The sequence below is a fragment of the Dendrobates tinctorius genome, unplaced genomic scaffold, assembly GCF_039654945.1.
Source record: "Dendrobates tinctorius isolate UK_male_01 unplaced genomic scaffold, ASM3965494v1 ptg000004l, whole genome shotgun sequence".
Taxonomy (NCBI): domain Eukaryota; kingdom Metazoa; phylum Chordata; class Amphibia; order Anura; family Dendrobatidae; genus Dendrobates; species Dendrobates tinctorius.
The window spans coordinates 41,089,680-41,111,723 of record NW_027361672.1 but is presented as its reverse complement, the minus strand read 5'-3'; positions in this window follow the sequence as shown (position 1 = coordinate 41,111,723).

Sequence of the window (22,044 nt, the reverse complement as noted above, 5' to 3'; positions counted from 1 at the left end):
TTACCCCTGATTTCGGATCTATTCTCTAGAGTCAGAGGTGCTTGCTGGTTTACCAAGCTTGACCTCAGGGGGGCATATAATCTTATCCGCATTAAGCAGGGGGATGAATGGAAGACGGCGTTTAATAATCCGGAGGGACATTTTGAGTACCTGGTGATGCCTTTTGGGCTCACTAATTCCCCTTCTGTCTTCCAGTGCTTCATGAATGATATTTTCCGAGACTTTGTCGATAAATTTTTGATTATCTATCTGGACGATATTTTGATCTTCTCCAAGGATTGGGATGCTCATGTGGAACATATTTGGACTGTGTTCCAGATCTTGAGAGAGAATTCTCTGTATGTCAAAGGATCAAAACCATTTTTGGAGTACAGAGGATTTCTTTTTTGGGATTTATTTTGTCTCCGTCAACTATTGAAATGGACCCGGCCAAGGTACAGGCCATTTATGATTGGGTTCAGCCCACTTCTTTGAAGGCCCTCCAGAAGTTTTTGGGTTTTGCTAATTTTTATCGGAAATTTATAGCAAATTTTCTAGTATTGCCAAACCATTGACTGACCTGACCAGGAAGGGTGCGGATGTGTTGAATTGGTCTCCGGAGGCGGTTGCTTCCTTTCAGGAGCTGAAGCGTAGATTTACCTCCGCCCCGGTTCTGCGGCAACCTGATGTCTCACTCCCGTTTCAGGTAGAGGTGGATGCTTCTGAGATTGGTGCAGGAGCAGTGTTGTCCCAAAAGGATCCGGTAACATCTAAAATGAATCCCTGTGCTTTCTTTTCCCGAAAGTTCTCTTCATCTGAACGTAACTATGATGTGGGGAATCGGGAACTGTTGGCCATGAAATGGGCATTTGAGGAGTGGAGACATTGGTTGGAGGGAGCCAAACATCAAGTTGTGGTCCTCACTGACCACAAAAATTTGATTTACCTAGAGTCGGCTAAACGCTTGAACCCTAGACTTGTTTTTTACACGTTTTGATTTTGTGGTCTCTTTCCTTCCTGGAACTAAGAATGTCAAGGCAGACGCCCTCTCTAGGAGTTTCTTTGCTGATTCTCCTGTGGTGACCAAGCCTGCTACCATCTTAGGCGAAGGGGTAGTTCTTTCTGCCATCTCGCCCGATTTGAGACTTGCTCTGCAAGATTTCCAGGAGGACAAACCTGAGCGTTGCCCCAGTGGAAAGTTGTATGTTCCTGACCAGTGGAAGAAGAGAGTGATGTCTGAAGTTCATTGCTCTGCATTGGCTGGTCATCTGGGTATTTTTGGTACTAGAGATCTGGTGAGTCGCTCTTTTTGGTGGCCCACCTTGTCTCATGATGTCAGGAATTTTGTGCAGTCCTGTGGGACTTGCTCCCGGTCTAAATCTTGTTCTCGCTCTAGTGGGTTGTTGATGCCTTTGCCGGTCCCCAGGAGGCCATGGACCCATATTTCAATGGATTTCATCTCTGATATGCCGGTCTCTCAAAGAATGACTGTTATTTGGGTGATTTGTGATAGGTTCTCTAAGATGGTTCATCTTGTACCACTCCCTAAGTTGCCATCTTCCTCTGAGTTGGTGCCCCTGTTTTTGCAACAGGTGGTTCGCTTGCACGGGATTCCTGAGAACATTGTATCTGACAGAGGAGTTCAATTTGTGTCTAAATTTTGGAGGACATTCTGTTCCAAGTTGGGAATTCAGTTGTCCTTCTCCTCTGCTTTTCACCCTCAGACCAATGGGCAGACAGAGAGAACAAACCAGACCTTGGAGTCGTATTTGAGATGTTTTATTTCCGCTGATCAGGATGATTGGGTTTCATTTTTGCCCTTGGCCGAATTTGCTTTAAATAATAGAGCTAGTTCTGCCACTTTGATGTCACCTTTTTTTGTAACTTTGGGTTTCATCCTCGATTTTCTTCAGGGCAGGTGGAGCCCTCTGCCTGCCCAGGTGTTGACACTGTGGTGGAGAGAATGCACCAGATCTGGGACCAAGTGGTGGATAAGTTATCTCTCTCCCAGGAAAAGGCCCAGCGGTTTTCCAATCGACATAGGACCATTGGTCCCCAGTTTAAGGTTGGTGATATGGTGTGGTTATCATCAAAAAATATTGCTATGAAGGTGACTTCTCCTAAGTTTAAGCCTAGATTTATTGGACCTTACAAGATTTTGGAGATTATTAATCCGGTCTCTTTTCGTTTGGCTCTTCCTGTCACATTTAAGATCCATAATGTGTTCCATAAGTCCTTGTTGAAGAGGTTTGTTGAGCCAGTTGTGCCTGAGGTGGCACCTCTGGACCCTGTATTGGTTGAAGGTAACTTGGAATATGAGTAGAGAAAATTCTGGATTACCGTCTGGCTAGACGGAGACTCCAGTATTTGGTTAAGTGGAAGGGTTATGGTCAGGAGGATAATTCCTGGGTCTCTGCCTCTGATATTCATGCCAAAAGATTGGTGCGTGCCTTTCATCGGGCTCACCCTGATCGCCCTGGTAGCGTTGTTGAGGGTTCGGTGACCCCTCCTCAAGGGGGGGTACTGTTGTGAGTTCATTCTCCCCTCCGTCACTGAGGCCTGGTGAACTCCCTATTCTAGTGAAGGAAGGTAGTGAGCCTGATTATCAGGCACCTGGGACTAATGAAGACGATTGGCTGAGTGGAGTCACTGACTGGATTTAAGGCAGCCTACGCCCTTTCTGCCCTGCGGGTGATTTCTCTGTGGACTCTTGGACACCAGTCTGATTCCTGCTCTCCTAAAGCTAAGTTTTCTGTTTTGCCTTTTTGCATTTAAGATTTGTTTTTGTTTTTCTTGCTTTTTGGATTCTGCCACTCCCTGCTGGAGTGTGCAGTGTTCCGTTAGCTCTGTCTTCTGAAAGTACCTGAGTGCTGATTTAGTTTTTGAAGCTTAGTTGCTTCAGGGCCATTTTTATATCAGCTTGTTGGCTTTTGTCTCTGATAGGGTTTTGGCAGATTGCAGACAGCAGCCTTCCTATCCGTTCCTATCTAGGTAGTTTTTGGGGCCCGTCTTTGCTCAGCCTGTCTTTCTGTCTGTGTAAGTGTTTTCATCTTGCTTCACTGTCATTATATGTGGGGGGCTGCCTATTGCTTTGGGGTCTGCTCTGGAGCAGTTAGATTTCCCCTTTCCTTCTTTAGGCCTATGTATCTCTCCGGCTGTGATCGAGGGGTCTAGGTCATCGTAGGAACCCCCCACGGCTACTGCTAGTTGTGTTGATAGGTTCAGGGGTCTGCAATCTGATAGTTGCCAACTTCTCTGGTTTTCTCGACTTAGCTAGCATTTCTGTTTTTGCCTCCTACGGTGACTCAATCATAACACACACTATGTACAAGTCACTATTACAGACTTAAGCTGGAGTCACACATAGCGACTCACCAGCGATCCCGACAACGATATCAACGTGTCAGGATGGCTGGTGAGTCGCTATGTGATCGCTGGTGAGCTGTCACACAGACAGCTTCACCAGCGATCAGCACAGCGACGCCGAGTGCGCGGCGTCTCTGTGTTCGTTAGTGTTCGTTAGTTTAACCTAACCTATCCCTGTGTGGCAGAGCCAAAAATTTAACCATAACCAGGTTCCCAGCATCATGTTCCCACATGCTTTATGCATCCATTAGCCCTCTGTGTCTGTACTGTTACACACTTAACATTATGGCTGGTCCATACAATCAGGGCAATTGTTACCACCCACCTTTCGTGTCTACCTCTTTCCTCATAGACTGTAAGCTTGCGAGCAGGGCCCTCACTCCTCTTGGTATTTGTTATAATCTACTGTATGTGATTATTGTTATGCTGTAATGTCTATTGTCTGTACAAATCCCCTCCGAAATGTAAAGTGCTGCGGAATATGTCGGCGCTATAAAAATAAAATTTATTATTATTATTATTATTATTATTATTATTACCAGCACGCTGATGCAGGGAGCTGGTAACTAATGTACACATCGGGTATCTAAGGGACGCACGTCCCTTGGATACCCTATGTGGACGTTAGTTACCAGCAGATTGCTGGTCTCCCGCCTGTCACACGCAGCGATGCGTGCTGGCCAGCGGGAGACCAGCAACAAAAGAAATGTCCAGCGGTTTCCTACAGCGATCAGCTATGCCGGCAGGGGGGCCGGTCGCTGATCGCTGTCACACACAGTGATCTCGCTGGTGAAATCGCTGTTGTGTCACAAAACTTGTGACTCAGCAGCGATCTCGCTAGCGAGATCGCTATGTGTGACGGGGCCCTAACACAGTATGTTAAATAGTATATCAGCTTGCAAGACTATATTCTTGACCCACCAAACATAAACACTTAAATCCACAAGCCAATATACAGATTAAAAAACGAACTCCCCTTGGCTTGCAAAAAACACAGTCATCTGGGTAATTAAGATATAATCTGGTTTCTTCACACCTTGTTTCTTTCAAACTCATTTGCATCTATCCAAGCGTAGTCTATTGACTTTCGTTGCATTGCACCAAATCACCCGTTTCAAATCTTTAAATGTACACTTTTCGTACTTGTTTGCAAACTCGAACTGACGCTTATTATCACAATATTGGTGTAATGTAAGGCTTCTTCACCTGTTTTTGGGCCACCATTCCAGACTTATGTAATGTGTGTCGCAGGGTGCTTGCATCAATGTCTGTAGCCTCACTATTATGAAGCATATGAGCCACCTCCACTGCCATGTTTGTCACATCAGATCTGCTACACCTTGGAATGAGCTGACTTGACTCCGATATTTTGACTGAGCATCCAACTTTTGGCTTCTGAATGGATAAATTAACTTCATTTCATATTCTTCCAACTGCCACAGCACTCACATGATGTAGTTTGGCAATTTTCATGGTGAAGAGACCGTTATCGATGAGTTGGATGATGCTGCTTTTCTTTTCTTGGGAAATTGTTTTTATGGCTGCTCCTCGATTCAAACCAATGACCTTTTGCTTTGGAATCAACCTACTAATACACTGAGCTATTAGGGAATGTGAGAACAGGTTGTATTTTGTAGTATTCAGGAAGAAAAGTATTTTACCACCACCAGGAGCAAAACAGTAACAACGCTGTGACTTGACAAAAATCTGCACAACTAATCATATGCTAAATAATTGCAACTCAAATTTATGTGTGAAATATCCAAGAGGATTGTCTATAAAATGATGGTAATCTCACAATTAAAGCAGTAGTGGATGTTTAGATATGAAGCCTGAAAGTCAAAACATTGCTATCCTTTTCTTCTTCAGTGTATGCTTGTGTATATACACGTAAGACAAACAGTGATAACAAAAAGCAACTTACATGCGAAAACAATCATCAAGGGTAGAGAGGAAGAAAGGGAAGGATAGGAAGGTGCAAACCAAATGAGTAAAGTGTAATGGAGAAAGCATGCATCTAAAAACAGCAGACAACAATCTCCAAAAGCAACTACGAACTCCAACTTCAGCACACCAACTCCAGCAAGCCAGGAAGTAAAACTTTCACAGACAAGGATGAGAAAGTTTGGCCAGGTTTTAAAGAGAGAAAACAAACAGGTCAGGGGCAGATGTGAGATGGCGCTGCATGTCTCTAATCAGCATACAAAGAGTTGTTAACCTCTTCAGCACCAAATAAGCAAAGTACATTTAATATGAGGAACAAAACACACAGACTAAGTGGAAGATCTGCAATTTACCGTATGTAAACATCGCCTAACTCCAGATCTCCCGGGAGGTCGTGAGACACTTGTGACAACCGCACCACATACAGTACTCATGACTGACTCCATTTAGAAGAGGGGTTTCATGCCAACAGGAAACCCCCGCTGTACCCCTCTTTATGTGTGCTTTTAAATTTTGATTACTGAGTTAGTAATGGAGGTGTGTGATAGACAGACACCTCTTTATTACTAACACCGGGGCTTAATGCCAGCTGTCATTTTTTACAAATCACAGCTGACATCAACCTCAAGCCCTATTACCCCAATTTCCAATGCACCAGGGTAATCGGGAAGAGTGAGGCAAAGTGCTTGGGGCGGCTGAGAGCTGGTGGTATTTTTAGTCTGGGAAGATCCCAATAACCAGGGACCTTCCCAGACTGATAATATAAGCCTGCAGCTGATATGTTTTACTTTACCTTTGCTGATTATCAAAAAATAGGGGTGTTATAGAACCCCCCAGCACCCCAAATAGGAGATGCATGTATGATAGGTGTAATGTAAGATGTATGCCCTTAATGCAGCAACCGACCGGCTTCACTTGATGAAGGGCACGCTGCCGCTCAAAGTCCTGCAGAAAGCCATCAATGACTTCCTCTGCCTCCCCCAACTGTCGGAAGGCATTATACTGGATTTTTTTGTGGCTTACTGCTGACGGTACCTGGGCGGACGTCAGAGCTCCCCCTGCTCACTGACTCTCCTCTCTCCGCTCTGCCATCTCCATCTTGGCTAGCTCTATCTTGGCTAGCTCTATTTTGGTCCGCTCTGCCATCTCCATCTTGGCTAGCTCTATCCTGGTCCGCTCTGCCATCTTTTCCTTCAGTTCAGTACGCACATCAGCCATCACCTCTCGTACGATCTCTACTGCTCTCTACTGCAGGGTTAGGGCCATAGAACGCCAGTCTGCTCTTTATTTCCCTCTGGAATTCAGTCTCTTCCACGTTCACTTTGGGAGGCGCTGCACTGTCGTGTTACATGATGGTTGATATCAAATCCGCTTTTGTTTTGTTGCTGGCGATTAACCCTCGAGCTTCCACCAGGTCTTTTAATGTATTCCTCTTTAACTTCTGGTAGTTGTTTTCCATTCAGTCCTTTACTACTATAGACGGGGTATCATATCCTGCTGTCTGCCACCAGTGTAATGGGGTCTTCTGTGCTATAATACCTCTTTACATTACCACCCTGTTTCTCAGGAGGTCCACTCTGTTTTTCCTCACTTCTGAATGAAGGGTGCTGGCTCGAAAGGCTTTGTAACATGGGAATATATAAAAGATCACTGCTTCTCCACATATTTCCAGTGTGACATTTTACTCATCGGTCTCAGAATATATATACATACAGAGGGCAGGACAAACAATGTGTGTCGGGCCAGTAGATAACAGGCTCCATTTAAGACGCCAGACGTACATTACAATAGCCATGGGATTTACAAAGGTGGGGAGAGGTCAGAAGTGGGATATCTCGTTTACCACTGCCCAGGGGTCGCAGCCAGTCGGTTGCTGCATTAAGGGCATACCTCTCACATTACACCTATCAAACATGCATCTCCTATTCGGGGTGCTGGGGGGGTTCTGTAACAAGGGGGATTTCAAGTTGTTGTTTTTTTTATTTTTTTACTATGTCAAACAAGGCTACACCCTTTTGTGCCACATGAAAAGCACTAAAGGGTGTAAGTTATCTGTAGAGGGATTTTGAAATTATATATCTGCAGAACATCTACAGTGGGGAAAAAAAGTATTTAGTCAGTCAGCAATAGTGCAAGTTCCACCACTTAAAAAGATGAGAGGCGTCTGTAATTTACATCATAGGTAGACCTCAACTATGGGAGACAAACTGAGAAAAAAAAATCCAGAAAATCACATTGTCTGTTTTTTTTTCATTTTATTTGCATATTATGGTGGAAAATAAGTATTTGGTCAGAAACAAAATTTCATCTCAATACTTTGTGATATATCCTTTGTTGGCAATGACAGAGGTCAAACGTTTTCTGTAAGTCTTCACAAGGTTGCCACACACTGTTGTTGGTATGTTGGCCCATTCCTCCATGCAGATCTCCTCTAGAGCAGTGATGTTTTTGGCTTTTCGCTTGGCAACACGGACTTTCAACTCCCTCCAAAGGTTTTCTATAGGGTTGAGATCTGGAGACTGGCTAGGCCACTCCAGGACCTTGAAATGCTTCTTACGAAGCCACTCCTTCGTTGCCCTGGCGTTGTGCTTTGGATCATTGTCATGTTGAAAGACCCAGCCACGTTTCATCTTCAATGCCCTTGCTGATGGAAGGAGGTTTGCACTCAAAATCTCACGATACATGGCCCCATTCATTCTTTCATGTACCCGGATCAGTCGTCCTGGCCCCTTTGCAGAGAAACAGCCCCAAAGCATGATGTTTCCACCACCATGCTTTACAGTAGGTATGGTGTTTGATGGATGCAACTCAGTATTCTTTTTCCTCCAAACACGACAAGTTGTGTTTCTACCAAACAGTTCCAGTTTGGTTTCATCAGACCATAGGACATTCTCCCAAAACTCCTCTGGATCATCCAAATGCTCTCTAGCAAACTTCAGATGGGCCCGGACATGTACAGGCATAAGCAGTGGGACACGTCTGGCACTGCAGGATCTGAGTCCATGGTGGCGTAGTGTGTTACTTATGGTAGGCCTTGTTACATTGGTCCCAGCTCTCTGCAGTTCATTCACAAGGTCCCCCCGCGTGGTTCTGGGATTTTTGCTCACCGTTCTTGTGATCATTCTGACCCCACGGGGTGGGATTTTGCGTGGAGCACCAGATCGAGGGAGATTATCAGTGGTCTTGTATGTCTTCCATTTTCTAATTATTGCTCCCACAGTTGATTTCTTCACTCCAAGCTGGTTGGCTATTGCAGATTCAGTCTTCCCAGCCTGGTGCAGGGCTACAATTTTGTTTCTGGTGTCCTTTGACAGCTCTTTGGTCTTCACCATAGTGGAGTTTGGAGTCAGACTGTTTGAGGGTGTGCACAGGTGTCTTTTTATACTGATAACAAGTTTAAACAGGTGCCATTACTACAGGTAATGAGTGGAGGAAAGAGGAGACTCTTAAAGAAGAAGTTACAGGTCTGTGAGAGCCAGAAATCTTGATTGCTTGTTTCTGACCAAATACTTATTTTCCACCATAATATGCAAATAAAATGAAAAAAAAACAGACAATGTGATTTTCTGGATTTTTTTTTCTCAGTTTGTCTCCCATAGTTGAGGTCTACCTATGATGTAAATTACAGACGCCTCTCATCTTTTTAAGTGGTGGAACTTGCACTATTGCTGACTGACTAAATACTTTTTTTCCCCACTGTACCTATCTAATATCAATCTATTTATTATCTGAAGTATCTATTATATCTCTATTATCTATATCTTTATATAAGATTGCTTTATTACTTTTGAAAACTATCTTTAAGTTACATAGAGTATTATTATAGTATACTAGCTGAAGAGCCCGGCGCAGTCTTGGCATAGTAACTAATTACGGTTAATTATAACAAATTATAATGATTATATCTATATATATAAAGCTGAGTGTAGAGCCCCACCCACTCCACATAGCCACATTCACTATAATATCCCACATCATCCCATCAGCCAAAGCCACCAGACTACTACCCCTAATATCCCACATCATCCCATCAGCCAGAGCCACCGGACTACTACCCCTAATATCCCACATCATCCCGTCAGCCAGAGCCACCGGACTTCTACCCCTAATATCCCACATCATCCCATCAGCCAGAGCCACCAGACTACTACCCCTAATATCCCACATCATTCCATCATCCAGAGCAACCGGACGACTCCCCCTAATATCCCACATCATCCCATCAGTTAGAGCCACTGGACTATTACCCCTAATATCCCACATCATCCCATCAGCCTGGGGTCATAACCAGAGTGCTGAGTGGAACGGTCCTAACTTCCAAAACGGGGATCCCTTTAAGAGAGGCCTGGCGTCAGAACCAAATCGCTGAGTGGATTTGCCCTGACTTCCATACCAATGATCCCTTTAATAGAAGCCTGGGGTGAGAATCAGTGCGCTGAGGGATTTACCCTAACTTCCATACCGGAGATCCCTTTAAGAGAGGCCTGGGGTCAGTACCAAAGCGCAGAGTGGATTTGCCCTAATTTCCATACCAGAGACCCCTTTAAGAGAGGCCTTGGCTCAGTACCAAAGTGCAGAGTGGATTTACCCTCACTTCCATACAAATGATCCCTTTAAGAGGGGCCTTGGGTCAGAACTAGAGCGCTGCGTGGATTTGCCCTGACTTGCATACCAATGATCCCTTTAATAGAACCCTGGGGTCAGAATCAAAGCGCTGAGGGATTTGCCCTAACTTCCATGCAGGAGATCCCTTTAAGAGAGCCTGGGGTCAGTACCAAAGCGCAGAGTGGATTTGCCCTAACTTCCATACCAATGATCAATTTAAGAGACCCTGGGGTCAGAAGCACAGAGCTGAGTGGATCAGTCCTAACTTCCATACCTGGAAACCCTTTAAGAGAGGCCTGGGGTCAAAACCAAAGCGCTGGATGGATTTGCTCTGACTTCCATAACAATGATCCCTTTAAGAGGGAAGATGTGCCTATGGGATGGAGGATGTGTGATGTGTATATGGGCACAGGAGGGGGGATTCATTTCTGTCATGTGCGCTCTGCTCCTTTTTGGGGGGCAGGCAATGGCTGGGAGCTTATGTTCCCAGGGATGCTAGATTTCTCCCACCATGTCAGTGTCTGCTGAGGTGTTGTCAAGTGGGAAAACTTGCTCACAGCAACCAATCACAGCTCAGCTTCTGTTGAACAGCTCTGGTGAAATGAAAGATGCTTCGTGATTGGTTGGTGATACACACATACATACATTCAGTTTTCTATATATAGATAAAAGATTATGTTAAAAACATATTGCCTACGGATTACATACACATGTTAAACTTATACTAGGAGAGAAAAAAATTGCATACTTACATAGCACTTGCATGACATATGGAGTGACATACGCATGACACTCGTCCAACTTCACGGAAGGAACAACAGAGCGATTTATAATGTTTATGATGAGCAAAGCTTAATACATTTGGTTACAGTTTTCAAGATCCCATCCTCAAAGTGCAGGAAAAGCCTGCATGGAACTATGAGCATTTTGTGCTTTTTCAAATCTTTCAATCAACAGTGTAAATTCTATGGCAAATTAGCAGCACAATTTGCAGCACAATTCACATGTAAAACATGATGATTCTGCTGCAGATTTTTCAATGGATTGTGGTGGAATTGCAGCAATAGCCACAGCAAAGCACAATTCTGCTATTACTCTATTTCCAGTTGTAAAAGTGCAAAGTTTGAAGGAATGTTTAAAATGAAGCTGTCAGCAGTTTTTGTTGCTATGTAATCTGAGAGCAACATGATGTAGGGACAGAGATATTGATTCCAGTGATGTGTTACTTACTGGTCTGCTTGGTGCAGTTTCTTATCAGTGTTTTATCAGCAGGAGATTATTCCTAGAGGACTCGTTGTCTTGTGCATTATAGTCTGTCTGCTTTGTGTAACCACGCCCCCATCACTGATTGGCAGTTTGCTGCCTATGCCCAGTGTGTGTAGAAAGCTGCTAATCAGTGGTGGGGGTTATACAGAGCTCATCATTTAGAGAACTTAAGTAGTAGAGCAGCAGAAGAGAAAACAATGTTTTTTCAAAATTGCAACAAGCAGACGAGTAGGTGACACATTACTGGAATCATGATCTTTACACCTACATCATGTTGACTTCAGATTACATAGCAATAGCCTAGTTATAAATTCCCTTTAATCACTTCATGACCACCGACGGTAGATAAACGTCGATGCTTGCTGGGCTTTGTGCAGCGCAGAAGTTTGTCTACGGTTGGCAGTTTTGTGCCCCCCAGGGACCCCCATGTACCTTATAATGTGGGGATCCCAGCGCACAATGCTTGCTGTGACCCCCGACCTCATCAAGACCTGATTGGTTCAGGTCCTGATGACATCAGCATCATAGCAGCCAATGAGAGAGATCACTGGGAAAGTTTGTTGTAGCAACGAACTTTCCCAGCAATCTGCCTCACTGTAATGCTGCTTCTCCTCTGATCTCCAGTCAGTGTGAGATCAGAAGAGAAACAGTGTGACAAGCGCTGCTGACAACAGCTATGCCAGGCAGCGATCTTGTCACAAAGTTAAAAAACAAGTACGCAGGTCAGGGCTAGTGATAGGGTTAGGGTTACTGTTAAGGTTAGTATTACCGTTAGGGTTAGGATTACTGTTAGGGTTAAGGTTAGTGCTATAGTTAGGGTTAGTGCTATAGTTAGGGTTATTGTTAGGATTAGGCTTAATGTTAGGGTTAGTACTATAGTTAGGGTTAGTGCTATAGTTAGAGTTACTGATAGGGTTAGGGTTATTCTAAAATTAGGGTTACTGTTAGGGTTACTGTTAGGGTTACTGTTAGGCTAAAGTTAGGGTTAGTTTTACTGTTAGGGTTACTGATAGAGTTACTGTTAGGCTAAAGTTAGGGTTATTGTTAGGCTAAAGTTAGGGTTATTGTTAGGCTCAAGTTAGGGTTATTGTTAAGCTAAAGCTAGGGTTATTGTTAGGCTAAAGTTAGGATTAGGCTAAAGTTAGAGTTAGGGCAGCTAAAGTTAGGATTAGGCTAAAGTTAGGGTTAGTGTTAGGGTTGGGGCTAAAGCTTGGGTTAGGATTGAGGTGAAAATTAGGGTTAGAGTTGGAGCTACGGTTAGGGTTGGGATTAGGGTTAGGGTTGTGGTTACGGTTGGGATTAGGGTTAGGGGTGTGTTGGTGTTAGGTTTGTGGTTAGGGTTGTGGTTAGGGTTGGGATTAGAGTTAGAGGTATGTTAGGAAAAGGGTTGGAATTAGAATTGGGGGTTTCCACTGTTTAGGCATATCAGGGGCTCTGGAAACGCAACATGACGCCCGCAGACCATACCATCAAAGTCTGCATTCCAAAACGGAGCTCCTTCCCTTCCGAGCTCTGCCATGCGTCTAAACAGTGGTTCCCCAAAATATGGAGTACCAGCATACTCAGAACAAATTGGACAACTACTTTTAGGGTCCAATTTCTCCTGTTACCCTTGTGAAAATAAAAAATTGGGGGCTAAAAGATCATTTTTGTGAAGAAAAAAAGGATTTTTTTTCATATTCATGGCTCTACATTATAAATTTCTGTGGGTTCAAAGTGCTCACTACACATCTAGATAAGTTCGTTGGGTGGTCTAGTTTCCAAAATGGGGTCACATGTTGGAGGTTTCTACTATTTAGGCAAATCAGGGGCTCTGCAAACGCAACATGACGCCGGCAGACTATTACATCAAAGTCTGCATTCCAGAACGTCACTACTTCTCTTCCAAGCCCCACCGTGTGCCCAAACAGTAGTTTTCTCCCACACATGTGGTACCAGGGCAAACTGGACAAAAACTTTTGGGGTCCAATTTCTCCTGTTACCCTTGTGAAAATAAAAAATTGGGGGCTAAAAGATCATTTTTGTGGAAAAAAAAAGATTTTTTATTTTCATGGCTCTACATTATAAACTTTAAGGAAACACTTGGGGGTTCAAAGCGCTCACCACACATCTAAATAAGTTCCTTGGGTGGTCTAGCTTCCAAAATGCTCCACTTGTGGGGGGTTTCCACTGTTTAGGCACATCAGGGGCTCTCCAAACGCAACATGGCGTCCGATCTCAATTCCAGCCAATTCTGCATTGAAAGTCAAATGGCGCTCCTTCCTTTCTGAGATCTGCTGTGCGCACAAACAGTGGTTTACCCCCACATATGGGGTATCGGCATACTCAGGACAAATTTCGCAACAACCTTGGTATCTAATTTCTCCTGTTAACCTTGGGAAAATAAAAATTTGAGGGCGAATAGATCATTTTTGTGGAAAAAATATGATTTTTTATTTTCATGGCTCTACATTATAAACTTCTGTGAAGCACTTGGGGGTTCAAAGTGCTCACCGCACATCTAGATAAGCTCCTTGAGTGGTCTAGTTTCCAAAATGGTGTCACTTGTGGGGGGTTTCCACTGTTTAGGCACATCAGGGGCTCCCCAAACATGACATGGCGTCCGATCTCAATTCAAACCAATTCTGCATTGAAAAAGTCAAACATCGCTCCTTCCTTTCTGAGCTCTGCCGTGTGCCCAAACAGTGGTTTACCCACACATACGGGGTATTGGCATATTCAGGAGAAATTGCACAACAAATTTTTGGTTCATTTTCTCTTTTTACACTTGTGAAAATAAAAAAAAATTGGTTCTGATGTAAAATGTTTGTGAAAAAAAGTTAAATGTTTATTTTTTCCTTCCACATTCCATTCATTCATGTGAAGCACCTGAAAGGTTAATAAACTTCTTGAATGTGGTTTTGAGTAGCTTGAGGGGTGCAGTTTTTAGATTGATGTCACTTTTGGGTATTTTCTGTCATACTGACCCCCCAAACTCACTTAAAATGTGAGGTGGTCCCTAAAAAAAATGGTTTTGCAAATTTTGTTGTAAAAAAGAGAAATCACTAGTCAACTTTTAACCCCTTTAACTTCCTAACCAAAAAAAATTTGTTTCCAAAATTGTGCAGATGTAAAGTAGACATGTGGGAAATGTTACTTACTAACTATTTTGTGCGATATGACTCTCTGATTTAAGGGCATAAAAATTAAGTTTGAAAATTGCCAAATTTTCAAGATTTTCACCAAATTTCCATTTTTTAACAAATAAACGCAAGTCATATCAAAGAAATTTTGCCACTAACATGAAGTACAATATGTCATGAGAAAACAATGTCCGAATCACTGGGATCCATGGAAGCGTTCCAGAGTTATTACCTCATAAAGTGACACTGGTCAGAATTGAAAAAATTGGCCCGGTCATGAAGGCAAAAACAGGCTCTGGCGCGAAAGGGTTAATGCTTTAAAACAATCCTTGCAGATATATCAGCAGAAATCTGTAACTTGAGTTATCAGAAATGATTTTGTTATACATATTAACACATTAAAATTGTCCAACTACTCAAGGGTCACCATCCATGACACATGGTTAGATTGTCACCTCAGTGTGAATGTGTACAAAAATATCTTCTCTGACAGGGATCTTGAGAAGCAAGAAGCTTAAACCTGGAATTAATTTTCGCACTGTTTATACCTAAAATCCTGACAACCGATTTTCACCTAGAGCGTAAACGCTACATTATTACATCTGCGCATTAGCAGTGAATCTCAATATTGCTCTAAGTATTAAAATAATATTGATTGAATTTTCCTAGACTCTGTGATTAGAAAAAAATACTTAAATTGTGCTTAAAATAAACTTAATTCATTTTGTGTATCATGCAGTGCTGCAGCAAATTCCCATTGAACTCCTGTTTTGTTAAAGGGGTAATCACGCACAACTGCTAGCAAACAGCACCACCCAGTGGCCACGCATCAACATTTCCTGATGATTTAGCAGAAATTCCTTCTAACGCAAACTAAATTTATTCCTGTATAGATGGCGAAAGTTTCATCATTTTTTAAGATAACTGAAATATATTTGAATATAATGTAAGGATGAAAAAAATTTTGGGGAAGTTTGTGAATGACTGGTTAGTTGATTGGCTGATTTGTTGGTTGAATGATTGGATAGATACAGGTGCATCTCACAAAATTAGAATATAATCAAAAAGTTAATTTATTTCAGTTCTTCAATACAAAAAGTGAAAAATATATATTATATACAGTTGTGGTCAAAAGTATTGACACCCCTACAATTCTGTCAGATAATACTCAGTTTCTTCCTGAAAATGATTGCAAATACAAATTCTTTGGTATTATTATCTTCTTTAATTTGTCTTAAATGAAAAAACACAAAAAGAATTGTCCTAAAGCCAAATTGGATATAATTCCACACCAAATATAAAAAAGAGGGTGGACAAAAGTATTGACACTGTTCAAAAAATCATGTGATGCTTCTCTAATTTGTGTAATTAACAGCACCTGTAACTTACCAACTTACCTGTGGCACCTAACAGATGTTGGCAATAACTAAATCACACTTGCAGCCAGTTGACATGGATTAAAGTTGACTCAACCTCTGTCCTGTGTCCTTGTGTGTACCACATTGAGCATGGAGAAAAGAAAGAAGACCAAAGAACTGTCTGAGGACGTGAGAAACCAAATTGTGAGGAAGCATGAGCAATCTCAAGGCTACAAGTCCATCTCCAAAGACCTGAATGTTCCTGTGTCTACCGTGCGCAGTGTCATCAAGAAGTTTAAAGCCCATGGCACTGTGGCTAACCTCCCTAGATGTGGACGGAAAAGAAAAATTGACAAGAGATTTCAACGCAAGATTGTGTGGATGTTGGCTAAACAACCTCGACTAACATCCAAACAAGTTCAAGCTGCCCTGCAGTCCGAGGGTGCAACAGTGTCAACCCGTACTATCTGTCGGCGTCTGAATGAAAAGGGACTGTATGGTAGGAGACCGAGGAAGACCCCACTTCTTACCCCGAGACATAAAAAAGCCAGGCTGGAGTTTGCCAAAACTTACCTGAAAAAGCCTAAAACGTTTTGGAAGAATGTTCTCTGGTCAGATGAGACAAAAGTAGAGCTTTTTGGGCAAAGGCATCAACATAGAGTTTACAGGAGAAAAAAAGAGGCATTCAAAGAAAAGAACACGGTCCCTACAGTCAAACATGGCGGAGGTTCCCTGATGTTTTGGGGTTGCTTTGCTGCCTCTGGCACTGGACTACTTGACCGTGTGCATGGCATTATGAAGTCTGAAGACTACCAACAAATGTTGCAGCATAATGTAGGGCCCAGTGTGAGAAAGATGGGTCTCCCTCAGAGGTCATGGGTCTTCCAGCAGGACAATGACCCAAAACACACTTCAAAAAAATGTGACAATGTGATTTTCTGGATTTTTTTTTCTCAGTTTGTCTCCCATAGTTGAGGTCTACCTATGATGTAAATTACAGATGCCTCTCATCTTTTTAAGTGGTGGAACTTGCACTATTGCTGACTGACTAAATACTTTTTTTCCCCACTGTACTTCTCTTCGGTGCCCAGCTCCCCAGCAGTCCGGTACCCCAGGCTGTCCTTTCTGTTCCCTGTCTCTCTGGGGCCACCCCCTCTGTGTTCTCTCTCCTTCTCTCTTCTTCTCTGTCTCTCTCCTCTGTCTCTTCCTGAGCTCTTATTATGCCTAGGAATCGTAATCTCCCCTTTTTATCCCTTCAGCCTGGAAATCCCCATCTCCTGTTCCATTAGCTCCGCCCACCATGACTTGGCTTTCCCTAGCATTAGCTGTTGTTAAGACCTTTTTCTCTTTCTGCACTGTGTCTCCCCCTAGTGGCCAAGCTCTGTATTACACTGACACTATCTCTAGCTAATCCCTTCCTCGCCAAACATACATGTGATGTTTACAGCAAATAGCACATAGCATATATCCATTTTTCAATCCAGACTGGTCCACGTATTAGTCCACTCTCCTACAGGGGCTCCTTTGGCATCAATTGCTGCATCAATGCGGCATGGCATGGAGGCGATCAGGCTGTGGCACTGCTGAGGTTTTATGGAAGCTCATGTTGCTTTGATAGCAGCCTTCAGCTCATCTGCATTTTTGGATCTGATGTCTCTCATCTTTCTCTTGACAATACTACATAGATTCTTTATGAGGTTAAGGTCAGCCAAGTTTGCTGGTCAATCAAGCACAGTGATACTGTTGCTTTTAAACCAGGTACTTTTGGCAGTGTGGACAGGTGCCAATTCCTGCTGGAGAATAAAATTTCCATCTCCAATAAGCTTTTCGGCAGAGGGATGCATGAAGTGCTCTAAAATTTCATGGTAGATGGCTGCACTGACTTTGGACTTGATAAAACACAGTGGACCTACACCAGGAGATGACATGGCCCCTGAAAACATAATTGATTGTGGATACTTCACTCTAGACCTTGGAAATCAAGGTCCCAGAGTCTAAAGGAAGAGTAGAAAGGTACACAATGCAACCTGCTTGAGGTCTAGTGTGAAGTTTCTACAAACAGTGATGGTTTGGGGAGCTTCGTCCGGTCTCTCTTACACGGATGGGCTCAGGATGGGAATGAAGAGGAAGAGATGGAGGGGGAGGAGATAGAGAGTAGTCATCATTGTGAAGACAGGAAAGTGTTGGCTGTAGGGAGCTTGACACAAATGGCCGAATTTATGTACCGCTGCCTTTCCCGTGACCCTCGTGTTACATTCATCATGGCCAAAAAAGAGTACTGGTTGTTCATGCTGCTAGACTCATACTACAAGGGGAACCTTGCATATCTCCTTCCTGATGTAGAGAGGTCTATTAAATTGTGTTATACCAAAAGGCCATTGTGGAAAATATGTTGAAAAAAGGAGGAAAGGCAAAGGAGGCACACCAGCTACAGAAAATGTAGGGGTACACTGTCAAAGGCCTGGGACAATTTCATGACACCCTCACAGCGTCCATGTCCTGATGTCTGGGTATTTTTGACAAGGAGGGAAATTTTTTTAAAGATGGTCAAGCAACACCTGGCTGACAAAACCAGCGCATTCCCTAATTCCTTTGCGACTTTCAACTATTTGGTCTCAAAGTTGGACAGATGCCATAAGCTGTCCCCTTATACCTTGGAGGTGTTCTGCAGCCCTGCTGTTAGTGGAGCGCCCCACAGGGCCTTAGGCTACCCGGTACAGGGCCGGTCAGGTTCTTTAAAGGGGATGTCACAGTGGCAATGACCCGGTCCATGGCCCTGGGCGTCCAGTAAAGATGGAAGTTTAATGAAGGGTGATGGATATAGCCACCGGTGGTATTTGGCAAGTGTAGCCGACGCTGCAATGCAGATCCTCTGGGTTGGTGTTAGGGCAGCAGAGATGGTGAAGCTCTTCACAGGTAGAGCTGTGTCCCAGCGCAGTTAAGGTGTTATCAGTTGAGCCGGTGACGGTGATTGCGGTGTATGGCAGGCGAGATGCTAATAACACGAAGGACACAGTTGGGTGCAGTTTCAGGGTTTTTACTCACAATTCCTGTGTATGGTAGCCCACTTGGCACTGTGTCCTCTAGGGGAGGGGTCCAGCAAACTCTCAGGCAATTTGTGAACACCTTTTCAGGACTCCCCTTTATGTTCACCTTTCTAGGCCGTGTCTCTGCACTGATCTCTCCTTTCCCTCCTGCCCTGCGCCTTCACGAGCAGTGTTCCTGAGCCGGTAGCCGCAGACCCTGTCTGGTAACGTTCTCAAAGTCCCCTTGCTCCTATATTGGCTGTCTTTTTAGGGAATAATTGTGGCTGCAGCTGAGGCATCTGAAAATACCTCAGCCTCCGGCTTGCTAGCTGAGCCTTGTATGATATTCTCCAGTAGGCTTAGGGGCCGGCTCCCCCACTGTGGCTTGGTCCTTGCACATGAGGATACGGGCCCCATGAGTAGCTTATCGCCCTACCTGTGCCTCTAGGACTCCTTCTATTCTCCTTGGAGCTTCTTTCCTTCTAGATGTATCTCTCTGACCCTTACTCTCCCCATGTCAGTCCTGCTCTCTCGCTGGTCCATCCCTGACTGACTGGATCTTTCCAGAATGATCCGTTTACCTCACATTAACTCCTCCCACTAACTGTCACCTAACTGTCACTGATTGGATGTCCTCAATCACACCACTTCCTAAGCTCCTCCCCCTCTACCTACCTTTCCCACTCACCTACCAACACCCTTTCTTGGCCAGCCTGGTGTGTGTTGGGTGCAAGTGTAAGGAGTCCTGGGTGGTATTCCCTCCTTACCTGAGGGTGGGATACCACACCTCTGGATGAGGTGCAGTACCTCTGTGGCGACTGGACCCTCAGGGGCACCACACTAGCGTCTTGTCTGAGCATATTTTTAGTGCCGCCAGAGGGTTCATAACAGACAGACGCTTTTGGCTGTCAACAGAGAATGCTAACAGGCTCACTCTGATAAAAATCAGTAGAGCCTGCCTGGATTTTCCCTGATTTTTTCATACCACCAGATCACAGCAGCACATAAAGTGTTTTTATTTTTCAATATTTAAATGAGGCTTACCATTTGTTCACTTCAAAGGTCTATAGATGACTGTATGACCCTCCGCACAATTGTTTCATGCCTTTGCACTGTGTGCAAAGACTTTATTAGCGTAGACATCTCACATCTACACTTCCTTAATTTTTTATGAGGCCCACAAGTTGTTGCCTTCAAGGGTCTATGCATTACCCTCCTTATCATTTTTAATGGCTTTGCACTTTGTGCAAAGACTTTATGAGTGTAGAAGTCCCACAACTACACTTTCTTAATTTTTCCATGAAGCCCGTAAGTTGTTGCCTTCAAACGTCTATGGGTGACTGTATTAGACTCCTTATATTTTTTTCTGGCTTTGCACTTTGTGCACTTTGTGTAAAGCCTTTATGAGTGTAGGAGTACATCAACTACACTTTCAGAATATTTGAGTGAGGCCCACCAATTGTTGCCTTTAAAGGTCTATAGATGACTAGATGATGTTTCTTTTAATTTTTTGCATTATGTGCAAAGCCTATATGAGTTTGGAAATACCACAGCTACACTTTCATCATTTTTTTATGAGGCACTCCAGTTGGTGCCTTCAAGGGTGTATTGATTATGGAGGTTTAAAGATGTTTTGGGGCTGTTTTGCTGCCTCTGGCAATGTGTGCCCTGACTGTATAAGTATAATGGCCTCTACAAAGCCCTGAAAGAAGTATAATGGCCCCTACTTAGCCCTTAGAACAGTATAACGGTCCACACATAGCCCTCCAACTAGTATAATAGACCTCAAATAGCCTTCTATAAAGTATTATCGGCACAACATAGCCCTCCATATAGTGTAATGTCCGCCACATAGCCCTTCATATAGTATAATGTGCCCCACATAGGAAGTAAGCGAGTGTGCCTAAGTTCTGCACTGCTTGGCACAGCATGCATGATGTAGTGATGTCATCGTGCCTGCTGCTCTGAGACAACAAAGTTAAAACACAGAGGGAGAATGATGAAGGAAGATCAGCTTCCTGTTGCATCATTGCTTTCAACTGTATAAGCATCCAAGGTTAAACGTGCAATGTAGGGCGGTGGGACCTAGTGACAGCATTGGCAGTTTTACCCCAACTCAAAGGCCCCATAGCGGCCATGTATTCTGCCGCTGTTAGCGGTTTGTGGAGTGCCCGCCAGGGCAGTGGGGGATACTCGGTACCGGGCCGCATCTTAAAGGGGCAGTGTCACAGCGACGATGACCCGGTCCGTGGCCCTGGACATCCAATAAAAGGGGTGTATTTACAAGGAAATCAAATATAAAGAGTTTTTGTAATAAGTGTTCATGACGCCACCTGTGGTATCTGGTCAGAGGCGACCAGCGCTGCAGTGCAGATCCTCTGGGACAGATGGTGTGATGCAGCAGAGTTGAAATAGCTCTCAACAGGCATAGCTGAGTCCCAGGGCAGATGAGAGATGTTGAGAGATGGTGATTTAGTGTGAAGCGATGGATGTAGCAGTGCTGAGTTGGTAACGCAGGAAGAAGACACAGTTGAATGCAGTTCCAAAGCTTTACTCACAGATCTGTCTGCAGTACAGATGTCCACTTGGTGCCGCATCCTCCAGGTGAGGGATCCATCCAACTTCCAGGCAGATAGAGGACACCTTTCCAGAACTCCCTGTCAGTATATGCCTTCCCTGGCCGTCTCCACAGTGCTGATTTCCTTCCCTTCCAGCACCTCACAGTCAGTGTCCCAGGCCAGCTGCCAGGGACCCTGTTGGATTACGTGACCCAAAGCGTTTCCTTGATCCTTTCTGGCAGCCTTTCTGGACATGAAAACTGTGGTAGTTGACTGTGGTCCCTAAAGTTGCCACAGCTGTCAGCTTGCTAGCTGAGTCCTGTTGTCCACTTCACTAAGCTAGGGGCCGAGACCCTTCTGCGACCTGGATTTTCCCCCACCTGACGTCCGTCAGCGTGGACAGAGACCCATGGGGAGCACTCACTCCACCCGTGCCTCTGGGAGATCCCTTTCCCCTTCAGGGAGCTTCTTTCAGTCCTTCAGTCCGTAACAGCAGCCTCTCCAACCAGGGGTCTGCTGTACAATTCTATCTCTTCCCACCTTCCGCTATGGGAAGGTTGCCTATGCACGTCTTTCCCCTTCTTCCCCTACAGGAAGACTGATCCTAACTTCCCTTCTATTCTCCAGCTCTAAACCTCCAGCTCCACCCACCTACACCCTTTCCTAGCCAGCAGGGAAGGTGAAGCACATCACCTGCTGCTACAGTGTGTGGTGGATGCAGTGTTGTGTCAGAGCCAGGTCAGGTGTCTCCATCTTACCTGAAAGGTGGGATACTATACCTCTGCTTGAGGTGCAGTACCTCTGTGGCGACTGGACCCTC